This window comes from Lissotriton helveticus, chromosome 2_1, assembly GCF_964261635.1.
Source record: "Lissotriton helveticus chromosome 2_1, aLisHel1.1, whole genome shotgun sequence".
NCBI lineage: Eukaryota > Metazoa > Chordata > Amphibia > Caudata > Salamandridae > Lissotriton > Lissotriton helveticus.
In genome coordinates, this window is record NC_136059.1 from 410,372,973 (window position 1) to 410,392,195 (window position 19,223).

The following is a 19,223-nucleotide window of genomic DNA, read 5'->3' on the forward strand; positions in this document are numbered from 1 at the left end:
AATGTGGGTTGGCCTCAGCTTCGGACATTCATATGTTTAAAGAATGCCCCGTTCTGGAGATTTTTTGGGACAAAGTTGGTTGTTTTCTGACAAGGGTCTTGAGTTGTTCAATTCATATTGACTTATCCCTGATCATCTTCGGACTCACAGATGAATTAACGGGTTCTTCCTGATTATTGCTTTTTTTATCTCATTTCGATGGCTAGAAGAGAAATCTGTAAAAGATGGACAGTATCTTTGCCTCCCATGTTTTCAGACTGGTTGTCATCAGCTGGGGCTGTCTCTAACCTCGACCATGCTAGATTTTGCATTAAGAAGAAGTTGGCATTCTGGGATTTGCTACGAAACGACAGAGAAAACGTGCAAGGAAAATAAGAAAACAACAATCAAACAGTAGATCGAGTAATACACAGGCCCTGGTCAACTATCCAATTTTCAACTGCTTCAAAGCATCAACAGACTCTGCAACTCTAAAAGCAAAGGGAGAAAATCAGTCATGTAAAAATACTAAACATAAAGAACGACACCGGATACAAACTCTAAATGAGGTGGAGCAACAGCCAAACAATATGGAGGCAGACCGTATTGGGATAGTCCCAAGATCAAATCTATTGTCATCCATGGAAGTAAGGAATAACGATGAACATGTGATTCTCTCCTCAGAAATGAGCAGTGTTAACTGGAATTCTGAGAGTGCCGAAAACGAACCTACACAATCAAACTCCATAGTAGCGCACCCGAAAGATCAATTCGAATTCATTGGGATTAAATCAACACATAAATCCCAGAGCGTTAAGCCGGACCAAGACTTGGCAATAAGGACCTTAAGTGGTGAGAAGCAAAACTTGCGCGCAATGGACAAGCACGAACACCCAAGGGTGGGAAGTTCTAAAAACGATAGCTCCACACAAAGAGTATTTCTCACCCAGCAAACTAGGTGTAGCCCCATCAGATATTCCAACAGTTGGGACATCAAAAACAACAGGCAAGTCATTGCGAAAGATGATAAAAGATCACAATGTCAGCGAACAGTAAAGATAAAAACGGATTTTGAAGAACCACAGCCAACTGGTGGCCCGGAAAAAGAAACAAGGACATGTCCACCTAATGCGAATCAGTTCAACGAACACGCATTCAATCTTGAGCTGTGTGGCCCGAAAAGTGAAAAATCTAAAGTAGGTGCAAATGAGCGCCCGGAAGACACCAGAAGGTACGAGAACAAGTATAACATGGAAAACACATCAAAAGATAAAAGAGACAGAGTAAAAGAAAACACTACGCGACAGTGGACAAATAATCGGGCACTTCCTAGTCCCGTGGCGATGCAAGGAGCAAAATCGAACAAAAGGGGCAGGATTACCTTCATCCCAAATTACGAAACACAAGGCCCACAAGATTACTTAAATAGAGGAAACATCCTATATCTGACGACTGCAATTCCAACTCTCAATCATATAACATCTGACGATTTATTGTCAATTGAATTCGTGAACCTTCATACGAACACAGTAAAGGAATGCACCGTAACAACCTGGAGGAATGCAGAAACGGCCGAGGAGATATTGCACGAAATCACTAAATTCGAGGAATGCGGAATCACCTTGTTGGCAGAGGTAATACCAGGTTGCTCGTCCCCTCTTTTAAAGAAGCACACTGCAAGAGAGAACAGCTTTCTGGCAAGACGACCAACACACTCGGTACTACAAGGTGCCAGGGGTGCGGACAACGTGAAACCCGAACATCTATTTAAAGCAAATCGTACAACAAGACAATGCTGAAATAAAACCCAGAAGGGCAAAATGGATTCATGCCCTGTAAAAATTCTATCCTGGAATGTCGCTGGTGCAAAAGACATCGTAACTGATAAAAGGAAAACGGATTCTTGGGACACCTATGAAGTCATCGCATTACAAGAAACCTGGCTAATAGCTCCAGTTGACGTTCCAGGTAGAATAGGTTTTCATGTTAGTGCTACTCGAATTGAGCACTTCGGGCGAGCAAAGGGAGGTCTGTCGGTCTACATTTCTACCGCACTCAATATAAAGTCCCCCCAATTGCCCGCATCCACTGCTGAAATGCAAATAATCAAACTTGAACTGGGACCTCAGGCCAGTATTGGACCAGTTATCCTCATCAACATATATGCTCATCCAAAACGCATAGTAAAGCAAGAGCTCTTCAATAAAGTCTGTGATGTTATATCAGGACTCCGTCTTGAAGAAACTAACTGGGAAATAATACTCACAGGTGATTTCAACGTGAATCTATTACATCCCCATGAAAATGAAGATAACATCATCTTCGCTAATGAATTCTGGGCCGTCGAAACACAGGAGATCCCGTATGCAATGAAAATCGATAAAGTGGGTCGGCAAATGATGTGGGAGCTCGAACAGCAAGGGATGCGAGTTTTAAATGGGAGAATACAACAAGATAAACCCGCTAACAGCACCCATATCGGTCCTAGCTCAAGCACAATACTCGACTATACAGCAGTCTCTCTTCCTCTCCGATTAATTGAAAACTTTCAAATCATATACTCTCCAGACAGTGACCACTCGGCCCAGCATATAGAAATGTTCGAGGCATGTGGGCTGCTAAATTCATATCTTTTGCATAGATCGCCGCCTAGTGTTGGGTCCGAATGATCGCACATTGTTGTCCTGGAAGAGTCTTCGAAGTATCCTGAGATAGGTGGCTCCTCCCCTGGACTACAGTGCGCATGGGCATCGACTCCATCCCCAGATTGTTTTTTTCCGCCATTGGGTTCGGATGTGGTCTCGACGTCTCTCTGTCGGAACCGAAAAAACTTACTTATTTAAGGCCAAAAGGCCTTCGTTACCTACGTCGGTATTGTTTGCGTACGGTCTCGAGATTCTCCCGTCTCTTCGAGTCGGAATCTGCGGAGTCAAGCTACTCTTCGGACATCGAGGCCCTCTCATCGCAGCAAGACCACGACTTTTTCAACATGGAGCGGAGTCCGTTTAAGTTCTGCACCGTCTGTGGGTCTAAATACCCACATATCGACGTGCACCCGGTCTGTAACAAATGCCTCTCGCCGGACCATAACGAGGAGAACTGCATGGCCTGCTCCAAGTTCAGGTCCAAGAAGACGCTAAAGCTTCGGCGCGCGGTGCGCCTCGAGGCCCAGCGGACGGCCCCGGCACCTGACAACATCTTCGACGACCCCGAAGAGGAGGGCCTAAGCCATCATCTTCAAATCTCACCACCTGCGGCGGAGGTCGAGGCCGATCCCGAAGAAAACGACGAGGACATGGGCCACGACTTTGAATACGTCGACGAGGTAGGAGACGACGAAGAAGTTTATGGGGCCGCGGAAGATAGCTCGGAGGGAGAGCTATGCCCCGACAGTTACACTGATCTGGCTCGGGTCACGGGATCGCCACTCGGCCTTACCCACGACCCTGCACCGCAATCCACGGCCCCGCCTTCGGGCCCGGCCACGGACATACCTGCGGAGGCTACGCAGCACGTATCGAAACCGAAACTGAAACCTTCGGAATCAACTGCACCTAAAATGGCCGATGCCAAATCAAAACCGAAACCAAAGCCTACGGATTCGAACACACCTAAGATGGCGGATGTTCCATCGAAAGCACCGAAGCCTGCTGCCTCATCGGCTCCGTTGACCTCCGGGCCACCGAAGGCGAAGAAAACTGTCGACTCGACAGTGCCTAAGTCGTCGACAGGGGATGCGTCCTCAAAGAAGGTCGTCCGTCAAGTGTCGACCGGGGCGGCTCTGGCAAAGGGCACTGAGGTCGTCAAGAAACATTCGGTGCCGACCGGGGCACCGTTAAGCGGACGCACGGTCGAGGCGGAGTCTACAAAACCACTCGGATCAAAGCGCGGAGGCTCTACTCATAGGTCCAAAGACTCCGTAACTAAAGCGACGGCATCGACGCCTACGCCTGCAAAGGAGACGCAGAACATCGAGAGCGAAGGGCCGTCGGCAGCCGCCTCGTCGGCACCGGGTGCCTCGGTGAGGGGCGCATCACTAATCGCGGGTTTCCTACAACGTATTCGGCAGAAGGCTTCAGCGACCTCGGCTCACGCACCATCGGCTCAGAAGTCACTGGACATGCCTCCGAAGCCTGCTACCAAGCTTCTATACATTCTGGCACCAAAAGCCTTTGCTCCAAGGTCGGCGCAGAAAACATCGGACACTTCAACAGCAGGTGGACGATTAGCTCGACAACAAGACTCAGAGGAGGAATCTGAGCGTTATATCGACGCCGACACGGGTAAATTAACCCTCTATAAGAGGAAAATCACTTCCCAGCCAGTGGATTCCTTTGTCATTCCACTAAAGAAGAAAAGGCCTGCACAGGACATTCCTGCCCTGGTTGAACCTCTCCAGCCTCCGCCTAGGAGGAGTCCATCACCTTCCCCCGACCAATCAGGGGGAGAGGAAGGAGAGCAAGATGACCAGTACAATTTCCCCATCAATGACCCTGATGCACAACAAGATTCATATGATGACACAGGTGACCAGGGAAGCCAACAAATGGGACAGGACCCACAGCCTTTTAGTGCACGTGCATCCCCAACAGAGGATTCTGCAGGTTTTCATGCACTGATTGAGCGGGCAGCTGCAAATCATGACGTGGACATGCATGCTGACCCGGTGGAGGAAGATTTTCTCTTTGACACTTTTTCTGTATCTGAAAGGACAGTTAAAACACTTCCTATGCTCAAAGGTGTCCTTAAACATGCTACGGAGATCTTTAAGGAGCCAACCAGGGCGAGAGTGGTCAACCCACGCATCGAGAAAAAATACAGGCCAGCACCTGCAGACCCGGCATATATTCGGGGACAGTTGCCTCTAGACTCTCTTGTGGTCGCAAATGCCCGCAAACGGGCAAACTCCCAAACGACGGGTGAAGCTCCTCCCCCAGACAAGGAGTCAAAAGTGCTTGAGGCAGGGGGCAAAAGAGTGGCTGCGCAGGCTGCCAATATCTGGCGTATAGCAAACACACAGGCGCTATTGGCACGTTATGATAGGGCGCATTACGACACCCTAGAACACCTCTTTCAACACCTACCTCCGCAGTTTCGAGAAGGTACCAAACTGCTCATAGAAGAGGGAAAACTCATCTCAATCGCAGCAATAAAGTGTGCACTTGATGCCGCAGACACAGCAGCTAGGGCTATCAACACTAGCGTCATGCTGAGGCGACAAGCGTGGCTACGCATATCTGGCTTTAAACCAGACATTCAGACCACCATACTCAACCAGCCCGTCAATCCTGATAGACTGTTTGGTCCTGATGTTGACACCACCCTAGAAAAGATTAAGAAGGACAACGAGACAGCTAAGTCTATGGGGGCCCTTCAGTCACAACAATTCAGGGGGAACACTATTCGTCGCTCAGGTGCACGCGGTGTTACCCGGGGACAGATGGGTCAACAAGCACAGTTCACTAAAGGTGGCGCACAGTCCTCGTACCCCAAGCAGAATAGAGGGGGTTATCGAGGAAACAGCACCAAGGGACGAGGCAGAGGAAACACCAACTCCCGTTCCTCTGCCGCAAATAAACAGTGACTCTCTGTCACTGCCCCCCGACCATTCAACACCTGTCGGGGGGAGACTCCAGCAGTTCCTGCCGGTCTGGACAAACATCACCACAGACAGGTGGGTAAGACAACTTATCCAGTACGGTTATTGTCTGGAGTTAACGTCCACTCCACCCAACATTCCACCAAGGCAACGTCCTATGTCCGCAGAGCACTTGCACTTATTGCAGCAGGAAGTGGTGGTGATGCTGCAAAAAGGCGCAATCGAGCTCGTGCCAGTGGAGGAGGAAGGCACAAGAGTCTATTCCCTGTACTTCCTTATTCCAAAGAAGGACGGATCCCTCAGGCCCATTCTAGACCTGCGCCCCCTCAACCTGTATATATTGTCAGAACATTTCCATATGCTTACACTGCAACAGATTCTTCCCTTGCTGAACCAAGGGGACTTCCTAGCAACCTTAGACCTTAAGGATGCTTATTTCCACATACCACTACACCCATCCCACAGAAAATATCTCAGGTTCACCATCCAAAACAGGCATTATCAGTTCAAAGTCCTACCCTTCGGAGTGACCACCGCCCCCAGAGTGTTTACCAAGTGTCTGGCGACAGTGGCGGCGCACCTCAGGAGGCAGAACATACATGTCTACCCCTACCTAGACGACTGGCTTGTTCAAGCAAAGTCGGAACAACAGTGCGCCGCAGGCATGTCGACCACCATTCACCTCCTTCACAGTCTGGGATTCTCGTTGAACTACCCAAAGTCGCACCTTCAACCAGCACTTGTGCGGCAGTTTCTAGGTGCGACAATAAATACCCTGACTGCTATGGCTCAGCCAAACAAGGTCAAGATAGACAGCATCCAGTCTCTAATCCAAAAGTTCAGACCACAACACTCGCTTCCAGCGAGAGTGTTCATGCAGTTGATAGGCATGATGGCCTCCTGCATCTTCATAGTCCCTCACGCAAGGTTGCATATGCGTCCGCTCCAAGAATGTTTAGCAAATCAGTGGACACAGGCTCGGGGACGACTGACAGACCTAGTGTTGGTTACCGGTCGGGCGTACAACTCTCTGCATTGGTGGAATCCACACAACCTTTGCAAGGGCCGACCGTTCCAGGAGCCGGTGCCACAGATTATCCTGACAACGGACGCATCTCTCCAGGGATGGGGAGCTCATGTGCTCCATTACACGGTGCAGGGACTATGGACGACGCAGCAACAGAAGATGCACATCAACTATCTGGAATTGATGGCAATCTTCATGGCGCTCAAGTCCTTCAATGTACATCTGCGCAACAAAGTCGTGTTGGTCCGGACGGACAACATGACAGCGATGTACTACATCCAGAAGTAGGGAGGCACCCACTCGCCACAGCTGTCTCATCTGGCTCAGAGCATGTGGAAGTGGGCCATTCAAAGGAACATTTTCCTCATGGCGGAGCACCTCCCGGGCAAGGACAATCAGATGGCGGATCTGCTCAGCAGATACAGCCATCAGATGCACGAGTGGGAGTTACATCCATCAGTACTCCGCCCGTACTTACAGCAGTGGGGTCATCCAGAGATAGACCTGTTTGCCACAAGGGAAAACGCAAAATGCCAACACTTTGCCGCCAGGTTCCATCACCCACAGTCGCAGGGGAATGCGATATGGATGAACTGGTCAGGCAGATTTGCGTACGCTTTTCCCCCAGCACCTCTCATACCGCTGGTGGCAAGAAAGCTAAGGCAACACTCAATGACACTCATCCTGGTTGCTCCAACATGGGCACGCCAACCATGGTACACCATGTTTCTCGAACTCTCCGTGGTACCGCATCAAAGGCTGCGCCTAACACCCAGGCTCTTGACGCAGAACCATGGCGACATTCAGCATCCAGATCCGCAACAGCTCAACCTGGCGATCTGGCTCCTGAAGTCCTAGAGTTTGGCTACCTTGACTTGCCTCCAGAATGCATGGAGATCATCAAAGAGGCAAGAAAGCCCACTACCAGAGCATGCTATGCTGCGAAATGGAAGCGTTTCGTCATTCACTGCACGGCCAATAACATAAACCCGCTAGATGCATCCATTCCTAACATCATTTGCTATCTGTTACATCTTTACAAGTGCAATCTAGCGTACGCTTCCATTCGGATACATCTATCCGCCATAGCGGCTTATCTTCAGAACAGGCAGCATCTCTCTGTTTTCAGGGTGCCTGCCATTAAAGCCTTCCTAGAAGGACTGAAACGGGTCATTCCTCCAAGAACACCGCTGGCTCCGGTGTGGAACCTCAATGTGGTCCTCACCAGGCTGATGGGCCCACCTTTTGAGCCACTGCACTCCTGTGAACTCCAGTTCCTAACATGGAAGGTGGCTTTTCTTATTGCTATTACGTCACTGAGACGTGTCAGTGAGCTGCAAGCGCTCACAATCCAGGAGCCATTCATACAAATTCCTCCAAATAGGGTAGTACTACGCACTAACCCCAAATTCCTTCCGAAGGTGGTGTCACAGTTTCATCTCAACCAAACTATTGACCTGCCCGCATTCTTCCAATACCCACAAACAGTAGCGGAAAGAATGCTCCACACTTTGGATGTTAGGAGGGCGTTGATGTACTATATTGACAGAACACAACACTTTAGGAAAACAAAACAACTTTTTGTTGCCTTCTCGCCACAGCACAAAGGCAACCCGATTTCCAAAGCAGGAATAGCCAGGTGGATTGTTAAGTGCATTCAAATCTGTTATCAAAAAGCAAAACGTACTTTAACGATACCCCCAAGAGCGCACTCCACACGCAAATTGGGGGCATCCATGGCTTTCCTGGGAAACATTCCTTTGGAAGACATTTGCAGAGCAGCCACATGGGTTACACCGCACACATTTACCAAACACTACTGTGTCTATGTGCATTCCAAGCAGCAAGCAGCTGTAGGACAGGCTGTTCTCAAGACACTTTTTCAGGTTTCTGCAGCTGGCACGGGCAACCGCCGTTAATGGAGGGACTGCTATGTATTCTATGCAAAAGATATGAATTTAGCAGCCCACATGCCTCGAACTGAATATGCTACTTACCAGTATGCATCTGTTCTTGGCATGTAGGGCTGCTAACATTCATATCGCCCACCCTCCTCCCCGGTGCCTGTAGCAGCTGCAGTTACGCTCTTGCATTCATTCATTAGCATGGACATCCTTTACACTATTTCACTCCATCTCTGCCACAATGGCTAAAAACAATCTGGGGATGGAGTCGATGCCCATGCGCACTGTAGTCCAGGGGAGGAGCCACCTATCTCAGGATACTTCGAAGACTCTTCCAGGACAACAATGTGCGATCATCCGGACCCAACACTAGGCGGCGATCTATGCAAAAGATATGAATGTTAGCAGCCCTACATGCCAAGAACAGATGCATACTGGTAAGTAGCATATTCATAATTTAACTCTATCAAAACACCTACAAGCCCCAATAATAGCCGGGGAAACATCAACAATAAACTTGAAACGCTTAAGGTGGACAAGCGAAACATTACCGCAAATAGCATTAGATGCTAAGCACCTGATGCAAAGGCTCTCCACGTCCGACGAATTGACAGTTGAAACTTGGACTGACTTCATAAACAAATTACCTAAGTCCGGGACCAATGTCAAAACAAGGTCTAATAAACAAAACTGTAACCACCTCAGCCAGACAACTCGCTCTTTCAGAAGGAGTTTACCCCAATCTGTGAGGAGAGCACAAGGTCATGGTTCGCATTCCAAACCTTGGCAGGATGTCCGTCACATCAAGAAATTATATAAGAAACAAATCTGGATTGATAAAAAAAAAATAAGGTCACCAACTTCTGGGCAAAAATATTGTATAATGTAAAAAAAAAAAAACTACTCCAGAGCATTCTGGCTGCAGGTAAACTTTCTAAATAGATCCGCTAATGTCATAAGTATGACATGCATCACAGAAATGGCATGGACACAACATCTACATGACACCTTTTCAATAAATTCCAGGACACATTCACCATCAAAAGTAGCCCCAGTATTCAAAATCTCTAACGCCGAGACTCAGATGACCCCTGCTTATGATTTGAAAAAAAGATGTGCACAACAAACAAAAAGGTCCAGATGACATACCACGCACGTAAGATGATCGAGACATATTACAAATAATCAAGAAAAGCAGGCAAGATAGCGCACCAGGACCAAATGGTGTTCCTCAGGCTATTTATAAAGCAGATCCCCACTATTGGGCCAGCAACTTTAACAAACTATTCCAGACAATACACAACACCAGTCAGATCCCGGAAAGCTGGAGAGGGGCAGTCATCAACCCAATATACAAAAGTGGTGATCGTAAAAATCCTGCTAATTATCGCCTAATAGCGCTCATCGATGCCGAGGCCAAATACTATGCTTCATTGATACTAGCTGACCTCACAACATGGTCAGATGACAACAAAAAAATTCCAGTGAATCAGTCAGGGTTCCGCTGCGGCACAGGTACTATGGCAAATGCCATAGCAATAAGCCTGATCGCCGAGAAAAGCCTGCAAAGTCATCAAACTCTATATCTATGTTTCGTGGATTTCAAGGCGGCCTTTGACCGCGTATGTCGACAGTTACTCTGGGCCAAATTAAAGCAGCAGGGTCTTCCAAACGAGATCTTAAATCCCATAGTGGAACTATACACCAATACCTGGATGCAGGCTAAGATCGACAACGGTCATCGGCTCACACAGAAAATCAGTACGTGCGTAGGATTAAAGCAAGGCTGTGTCTTGGCCCCTCATCTGTTTAATCTAATCATGGCCGACTTGTCATCAAGGCTAGATGGGGTCAACGCTCATCCTCCCCGGCTAGGAACACTGCCTCTCACACAATTTTCCTATGCCGATGACGTTGTACTCCTCAGTCATACCAAAATAGGACTGCAACGCCTCATGCAGGAACTGGAGGATTATACTGAACATAATCTCCTGGAAATAAACATTAAGAAAACAAAAGTTATGATAATAACCCAGAGCCGAATAAAACAGTCTAATTTTATCATCAACAACAAGAAACTGGAAGTAGTAGAAAGCTACAAGTACCTGGGGATACTTTTAGACAGACGGTTTACGTTTCGCACACAGTTTGACGCTATAGAAAAGAAAGGATCTGCCCTACTACATGCATTCAGTATCTTATCAAAACATTTAAAAGGACCCCTGTTTACCCCCCTTTTAACAGTTATTAAAACTAAACTAATCCCCACAATAGCCTATGGTAGCGTGTTACATTGCGGAGGGAGCGCTCCACTCTTAGATAAAATTCAAATAAGAGTGTATAAACGCATATTTAGAGTACCATGTGATGCCTCTCCCGCGCAGGTACGCCTCGAATTTGGCTTGCAGTTACAAACATTGCACAAAAATTATGAGACAGTGAAATTTTGGTACGGCATCTGGTTGAACCGCGAAACCGATATCAACTCTGCAATATGGGAAGCCATGCAAAATAACCCCAAATTTAAGTATGCCAAGTACCTAAAATCTTCTCTTGAAATCACAGAGCTGGCATCATTGTGAGATAGGAAGATAACTTTATTCTCATTCAAGAAGATAATAAAAAAGGCAGCCAACATGCATTCCTTGAACGTTGATAAGACAACTTTGAGACATCGATCACATGCATGGATGGTATTACGTTCTTACAAAAAGTTGCCCCCCTCACCTTATTTCGAGCTTGCCTTTCCATCGGACTACAAACACAAATACCTAAACCTACGTATGGGAAAATTACCCACAAACGCGGACCAACCAGGCTGGAGAACACCAGGCCCAAAGGGGTGCAATTTATGCGGTGCCGCTGTGCAAGATATAATCCACCTGATTTGCATTTGTCCAGCAGTGAACGCCGATGCTTATTAAAGGGAAAATTTAACGAAAAAGGAATTCGCACATGCCGGTCAGCGATCCTACAAATACTGGACTCAGAGGATCCTCAATTTATTTGTAGAGTAATCAAGTATGTTAACAATTTTGAAAACAAAAGAACAGAATACACAAATTAGAACTCTTGGAATTTTTTCACCAGTATTTTTTATCAGCTTTTGAGTAAGCATAAAAAATCATATGGACTTACTGAATCGCCAATGTTGTTTCTCTTTATCAATAGTGTCTTAACTTGAATATTTGAAGCAGTTTTTCTTTTTCTTTTATCTTTTAATATATTTCTTTTCTTTTTAACTGTTATAGTATGCAACATTGTAATCGTTTTTATTAACTATACAATAAAGAATCTTGTCTTGGGATTTGTTACTGCTCAGTTTGGGCTCAGGAAGTGAGTGAGTTTTTTTTTTCTTCTTTTTTTTCTTGAGTCCTATGATCATGCACTCTTTGGTCTATGCCGTGTGTTTCCAACTTTACGGCAAGGGTCCCCTAGCTCCTGGAGCTTGGTAGAAGAGCTATCCCAATTGGTCCGTCATTAGCATCCAAGTAGACCTCTGGTACCTGTAGGTGGGCTTTTACATCTAACTGCCCACCTTCTTCCAGCTTGACGAGTATGGTACAGAGATCATGGGTGCATAGTGAAGTGAGATTGGTGGCGAATGAGGAAAAAAAAAATTGTTAAATACTTAGGGCCTGATTCCGATCTCACTGGGAAAGCCCTACGTCCGACACACACGGAGAGCTTTCCGAATGACTCGTCCTCCTGGGCTCTGAGCGACAGAGTACAATGTGCTGCAGTACTGACTGACTCTGGTCACTCGGAGCACCATTGAAGTCTATAGAAGCCTGGTGTACGTTGCGTACATAGGCTCCAATAGACAAAAAACGAACGTCTAGGACAAGGGTGCCCCCTGTCGTGGGGCACAGTGCGTGCATGTATAGGGGGACCCTTGGGCCCCCACAGTGATCGAGTCATAGGGCCCCACGTGAAGGGGTGTCCACCACGGACCCCCAAAGTAGACTTCCGGTAGCTTTTTCGCGTTTGAGGGTCCGAGTCGATCCGGCTGCTCGACATGCTCATCGTACTTGGTCGCTCAGGAATCGGACCCATTGCGCATTGTGAGTTAATGAAGACGGAGTCGTCCGGACCCCGTCACTGACGGATACCAGTCGGTCGGAGCGCGAGGCGACACTCGCATCGTACTTGCTTGCTCATAAAGCGGTAGGAGTCGTCCGGTAATCGCATGTACGAGACTGAGTCGCTCCTGACGGATGCCTTCAGGAGGCCCTATGAGCGAGATCGGAATTGAGCCCTTAGTGTTTCAGTTGTTCCCCTCTGTGACTCAGCCCCAGCCTGTGGTTCACATCTGACTGAGTACTGCTCATAATCATGCCTTGCTATCTGCAGCTGATGACTATAATGTACAATTTTCAAAGCCTTCCCTTAACCTTGAAAGGAAATTATGATCGTGTGCTCATTTTAAGATGAAATTAAGGCTGTGAGGTGATGTGGTAAGTAAAAGTGAGTATATATATATATATATATATATATATATATATATATATATATATATATATATATATATTTTAAGAAACTCGTCCGACGATCCGTTTGTAGAAAAGACGAGAGTAGACCCAATTCTTGTGCTGATTTAGAGTTTAATTAGTATACACCATGCCGCCATGACACCTTTCGGCCGATCAACGGCCTTGATCACATGACAGCCACTGGGGGTGGAGGTTCCCCTTTTAAAGTGATGGGCCAGAATAGCAGCAATAGACATAGAAAACATACTTCATTGCTTTCTACAATACATGCTTAAATGCATTAATCTGATTTAACATCAATACTTGTTGACATCTAGGTTAAAAACAATATTTCATCAGCATGGCTAAAATCCAATCAACTATGATTTAATATTTGTATAAATACATAAAATCGATTAACTGCCACATAGGCTGATGTCCTAACTATTGTTTTAATCTAATGCTCTGCTATTACAGTGTTAAAGTGACTAGTGCAAAGAATACCCCTATCCTGAGTGCAAGTCTAGACACTCTCTCTATGTGTAGAATGTGCAATCTTAGTGCAAAAAAGAAGCATATAGCAGCAATATAGTGTTAGCTAATGCCCCTCATTCATCACGTATAGAAAAACCTTATTGTTTGAAATTTGAACAGTCTTAGTCACCAAAAGCCTTTGTACGTAAGTTCCTATCTGTTATACACGGTTGATTTTCACAAATGAGGATATACAATATAATACACATTATAACATATTATATAAAATCATTTCAACCCTATAAAATCAGATACATTTGATGAAATATGACAAATAAGACTCTAAATTATAAAACTCATATTGAGAAAAAATATCAAAAATGCATTACTACTATATTGTGATAAGACTACACCTGTTGTACACCTGAAAATACCAGTGTAAAAATTCAAGTGTAAAAATTCCAATATAAACATACAAGTTTAAGATTACATGTATAAAAATTCATAATGTATACAGTGCGGAGGTTCGGATATTCAATTATAGTTTATGTATTAATGTCTCCATAAGGATATCTATAGATATTTGTACAGGTCCTCACTTGTATTCAGCCCACCAGGGTGCTTTGTATCCATTTCAAGGATATACCTTGTTTCCGAGCGCCTTAGCGTAGCCTCCCTGTTGCCCCCTCTCTTGTTAGGTGGCACTGCGTCGAAAACAAAGTAATTAAAATGTTTAAGACTGCTGTTATGTTTTTCTTTAAAATGCCTGGCAAATGGGTAGCTTGGATCGTTGTCTAAAATGGCTTGTGTGTGTTGCAGTATCCTTTTGTGTACTGCCTATTTTGTGCTGCTACAGATTACAGCTACAAACTAGTGCATATACTGCAAATTCTGTTTTGCAGGACAGATACTGGTTTATCATATGGGTATGGTCACTAAAAGCTGTTTTATAAGACATCTTGTTAATTCCAAACTGGCAGACCTTGCAGCTAGAACACTTGTAAAATCCCTTTCTGGCTGTTAGCCATGTGCCTGTTTCTTGGTCGTCTGGACTGTTTTTGACCACCATGTTACCCATTGACGCATTTCTTCTAAATGTTATTGCTGGCTTTTTGGGAAGTAACCCTCCAATTACAGGGTCTCCCAATAATATGGGCCAGTTGCGTCTTTTGACAGATCTTATCTGTCCTTACTGCCTAGAATACTTAAGTACTAGTTGTGTGGGCTCATTTGATATGTCACCTCTGGCACCATAGGTTTTTGATCTATATTGGAGTAGATCCTGCCTAGTTTTACTTCTCGATTTCGATATTGCTGCATCAATTGTTCATGATTTAGAACCTCTTTAGAGGAATCTGCTCTTACAGTCTCTGTTTATCTTGTGTATCCTTTTCCTCACTACAGATCCGCCTGATCCTCAGCATCTCCCCATAGGAGATGCTGTGTATAAGGTGAGGTGGGTGAGAACTTGATGTTTGCAATACTGCATTGCCTGCTGTTTCTTTCCGAAAAAGAGAAGTTGCTAGTTTGTTATTCAGTATGCACACTTTCACATACGGAAATGTTATACTTTTACAACTGATGCAATAAGTAAACTTTAAATTCACATTATTTTTTATTGATTTCTGAAATAAAATCATGGGCACTCTGCTCTGAACCATTCCATACAATAAATAAATTGTCTATGAACCTTAGCCAAGTTATTGCCTTTTCAGTATAGATGCGGGCAAATTGCTGCATGAGGACCAGCCCCTCCCACCATCCGATAAACAAACAGGCATAGCTGGGGGTGAAGCTGGCCCCCATTGCCACACCCTGGATTTTCTGATACATCTGGTTTTTGTACACAAATAGATTGTTTTGAAGACAAAACAATAGCATATTGATCAGCATTTGATCGTGTTGGCACACCTCATAGTTCTATTGGCTAAGAAATGTTCAACTGCTTTAATGTCATCATTGTTCCTTATGCATGTATAAAGAGCAGATACGTCAAGTGCTATTAAATGGTAACCATCTTATAAATTTTTCTTATAAAATCAGTGGTGTCCTGCACATACGATTTTCGGTTTTTGACGTGTTCTTGCAGAAATGAATCGATATAGGTGGACATATTTTCAAGTGGTCCATCACAGGCTGAAATGATGGGCCTCCCCGGTGGTTTATTTAGGCATTTGTGGACCTTGGGGACAAAAAAGATTACTGGAATTGTCGGGTTTTCATTTTTCAAATACTTATATTCTTGTATATTTGAAAGGCCCAGGCTTTTCCATGCCAATAAATTTTCTAAAGTTATCTTGTGCGTTTTTAAACTTTTGCATGGAGCTCTTACAATAGCAATCTGTGTCACATAGTTATGTGGCTGCCTCTTCCATGTAATCTTTAAGGGGCCATAGCACTATGATTCCCCCTTTATCCGCATTCCTCACGACAACCTGCTTTTCTTTGTTCAATTTTTCCATCAGTTGTTGATATTGCTTTTCTTGGTTAGTGATCTTTTTTGTGTGTTTTTTTTGGTATCTATATGGAGTTTTTTTATTTCCGCCACCACATGTTCATTAAACAAATCTAAAGAATCACGTGGCATAATGGGTACAAACTTAGATTTCACTTTAATTGTGGTCATTGGTTTGGTCCACGTTGCATATGGTGGAGACAAGAGATCTTGGGTGTTTATTTCTGATTGATGATTTAGGTTTTGGTTGGGGTTATCTTCCATTGATGCTTCGTCTCCCAGATTGTAGAGATCTTATAGGACGCCGATATCAGATACTGTTAACTTTTCCTTTCATCCAATGCCCAATATTGGGTTGTGCGTGTCAGTGCCTCTTGTTTGCTGCTGTTGCTTGGACTGCAATTGGTGACATTTCTTAAGTTATAGCTTCCTTATGAACTTATAGATGTCTACATGTGTGTTTGTGTAGTCAAAGTTAGTTTCGGGACAGTATGACAATACCAGCGCTAGTAACTGTTGTTCTGCTGCATCCAGATTTATCTCAGTTAGATTAAGGATGGTATTATCTATAGTAGTTGTTGGGAGGAAGGTTGGAGACCTATTTGCATCTCCATTGTCCCTGTCCACTCGCTGGTTTCGGGTTGCCACTGTTGCCCCTTTTTCCAGCAGCCTGCCTTCATTGCCGCCTGCCTGCAGTCCTTTGTTTTTTGCCGATTTATTTACTCTCGGTCTGAGGGTCTCCCTTCGACTTCTCCTTAAATAATCCAATTAATCTCCCAATGATGGTTTTATAGCTCTAGGATCTTGTCTGTCCCTTGCCATTTCTGCCTCCGATTCACTCTCCACGGCCGAGCTAAGGTCCGGTGCTGATGCTGATGTAGCGCCACCTTGCTCCTCATTGTGTTCTTGTTGGAACTTTGTGTTTTTTGCTGTTACATTTCTAAATGAGTTGAATATCCGGGCAAACGTGAAGATTTGTCCGTTGGTGTAGTCATCCTGGTCTCTTTTGAATTTATATATCTTACATTGTTTTATTTTTTCTTCCTCCTTATTGAGTCTTATCATCATGTCATCTTGGAATTTCTTCCTCTGTTGCGGGTCACCCTGTACTCTAATTTCCTTGTTGAGGGCATCAATTTTGGCCTTGAGTTCACTTCGGTCTACCTTCGCATCCTATACCAAAATTTGCACAAGCCTGCAAGAGGAGTCGAGGTTGTGCTCTGCCCACTCAGCCATCATGCGAGCATTGGGTGTGTGGTAGCTGGGGGCTAACCTAATCCGCAGCCCCCTGGATATCCTTCCTACGTCTAGGTACTTTTGGAGGGATTTTGCCTCCCACCACTTAGCTGTCTCCTGACGCATATATTTTTCCAGGACACAGCAATTTTCTTTTAAGCTTTTGGCACCTACTGTTGTTTCAATGGCATTTTCTTCATTAGGCTGCTGTCCCTGTAGAGGATTATCATAAAACATTTCCTCCGCTGCCGACTCATGGTCCCTGAGCGCTGCTGTGGACATGGTGAATACTGCTTTGTTGTATTATTAATGCTTGTCGTCTCGCACCCTTTTTTTTCAATCTTAGAGGGAGAAAGACTTGAGCGCACACCTCCCCACCTGTTTTTTCAAATACACAAATGTTCGGTGACTTCAGCGGTGGTCTCCTACGTGACTATGCTCCATCTGCATACGAGATCTGCTCCCGCTGTTCCACCTTCCGATTTTGTCTACTGAATACACACAGGGGGCTGCCGTGGATTCCTAACCCCGAATAATTTATGTGTACTTCCGGGTTCACCCAAGTAGCCGACACTGACTGGATTAGCGACGCCGACCACCCGGTTTCACCAGAAGAATTGACCACCAACCAGGGAGCCAACTTGAGGGGAGGGGGTCCACACATCTCGAGGAGGCCAATCCAGTAAATATTTAATAAACTCGTCTGACGATCCGCTTGTAGAAAAGACGAGAGTAGACCCAATTCTTGTGCTGATTTATTGTTTAATTAGTATGCCGCCATGACGCTTTTCGGCTGATCAACGGCTTTGATCACATGACAGCGCCTGGGGGTGAAGGTTCCCCTTTTAAAGTGACTGTGCAAGAATAGCAGCAATAGACATAGAAAACATACTTAACTGCATTATATTATATATATATATATATATATATATACATATATATATATATATATATATATCGTACAACCTCCTCAAATGAAAAGGCAGAGGCCACATTAGGGGAACCAGGGAGGCATCTTTATTCCATGAGTAACAACGGCGAATGCATTTCGGCTATATGAAGCCTTCTTCAGCGCCAGGAATCATCAGGAAAGGAAAACGCCAGCGTTCATTTAAATGTCCTGCCACAATTTGATCTCCGCCCCCAAGTTCAATGTCTTCTCTCGCCTCTTGCTGTCCACTATGTGTGTGTGGACTGCAAGCCCCAGAATGTTGTGCTTCAACAGGTAGGAATAGCGGGGGTGGCTCAATGGTTTTGCGGGATACAGGGCATTGCGCTGACTTTACCACCAGTGTCCTTTGTTGTGCTGGAACTTAAGGCGCCCCCTCAGGTCCCCAGACCGCATCAACCCCCAAAGTTCAGGAATATCTTCGGCGGGGGCAAGTGTGGCAGTCCACCTCGCCCAGCGTGCAGTCAATGACTGTAACACCGCCCCTTGTCCTCCCAAACTCGGTGGTGGGCTATGGTCTCATCCAATACCTTGGAAATCGAAAATCCGCCGTAGCAGCAAATGCCAGTGACGACCAAGCCAGCTTGACGATGCGGGGGCCTCTGTAAGTGCGTCTCTGGCCGACGCGACATATAACACCGTACAACCTATATATAATATAGGGTGACAAACACACAACACATACTAATATGGTGTTGTCTGATAATAAATGTAAAACATTTATTAAATACACAACATCACTGATTTAATGTAACAAATAATAACTTCACTTAAATCACTACACTTCAGTCAGAAACTAAAAGGGACATTCAAGCCTGTGCTTGTAAAAAACAAAAGTTAGTCATATTTACATATTCATTTTAAACATGTACCTGTTCATCTGATGAGTCCCTGTAATGGGACAGGATCTCCATAGGCAGCAACTCCAGCTGCTCTGGTGAGAAGGCTGGGGACCTGTTACCTGCTTTGCCTCGCCGCATGGCTCCCAGCAAAAGTTGAGGAGGTGTTGTTGGCTGCAGTGTTAGGAGGCAAGTGAGCTTTTTTTTTATGCCGCTTACATGTACACAACGTATGCAATCGTGAACGGAAGCGGACACATCCATTGGCTGTCGTACTTTGCTTTCACAC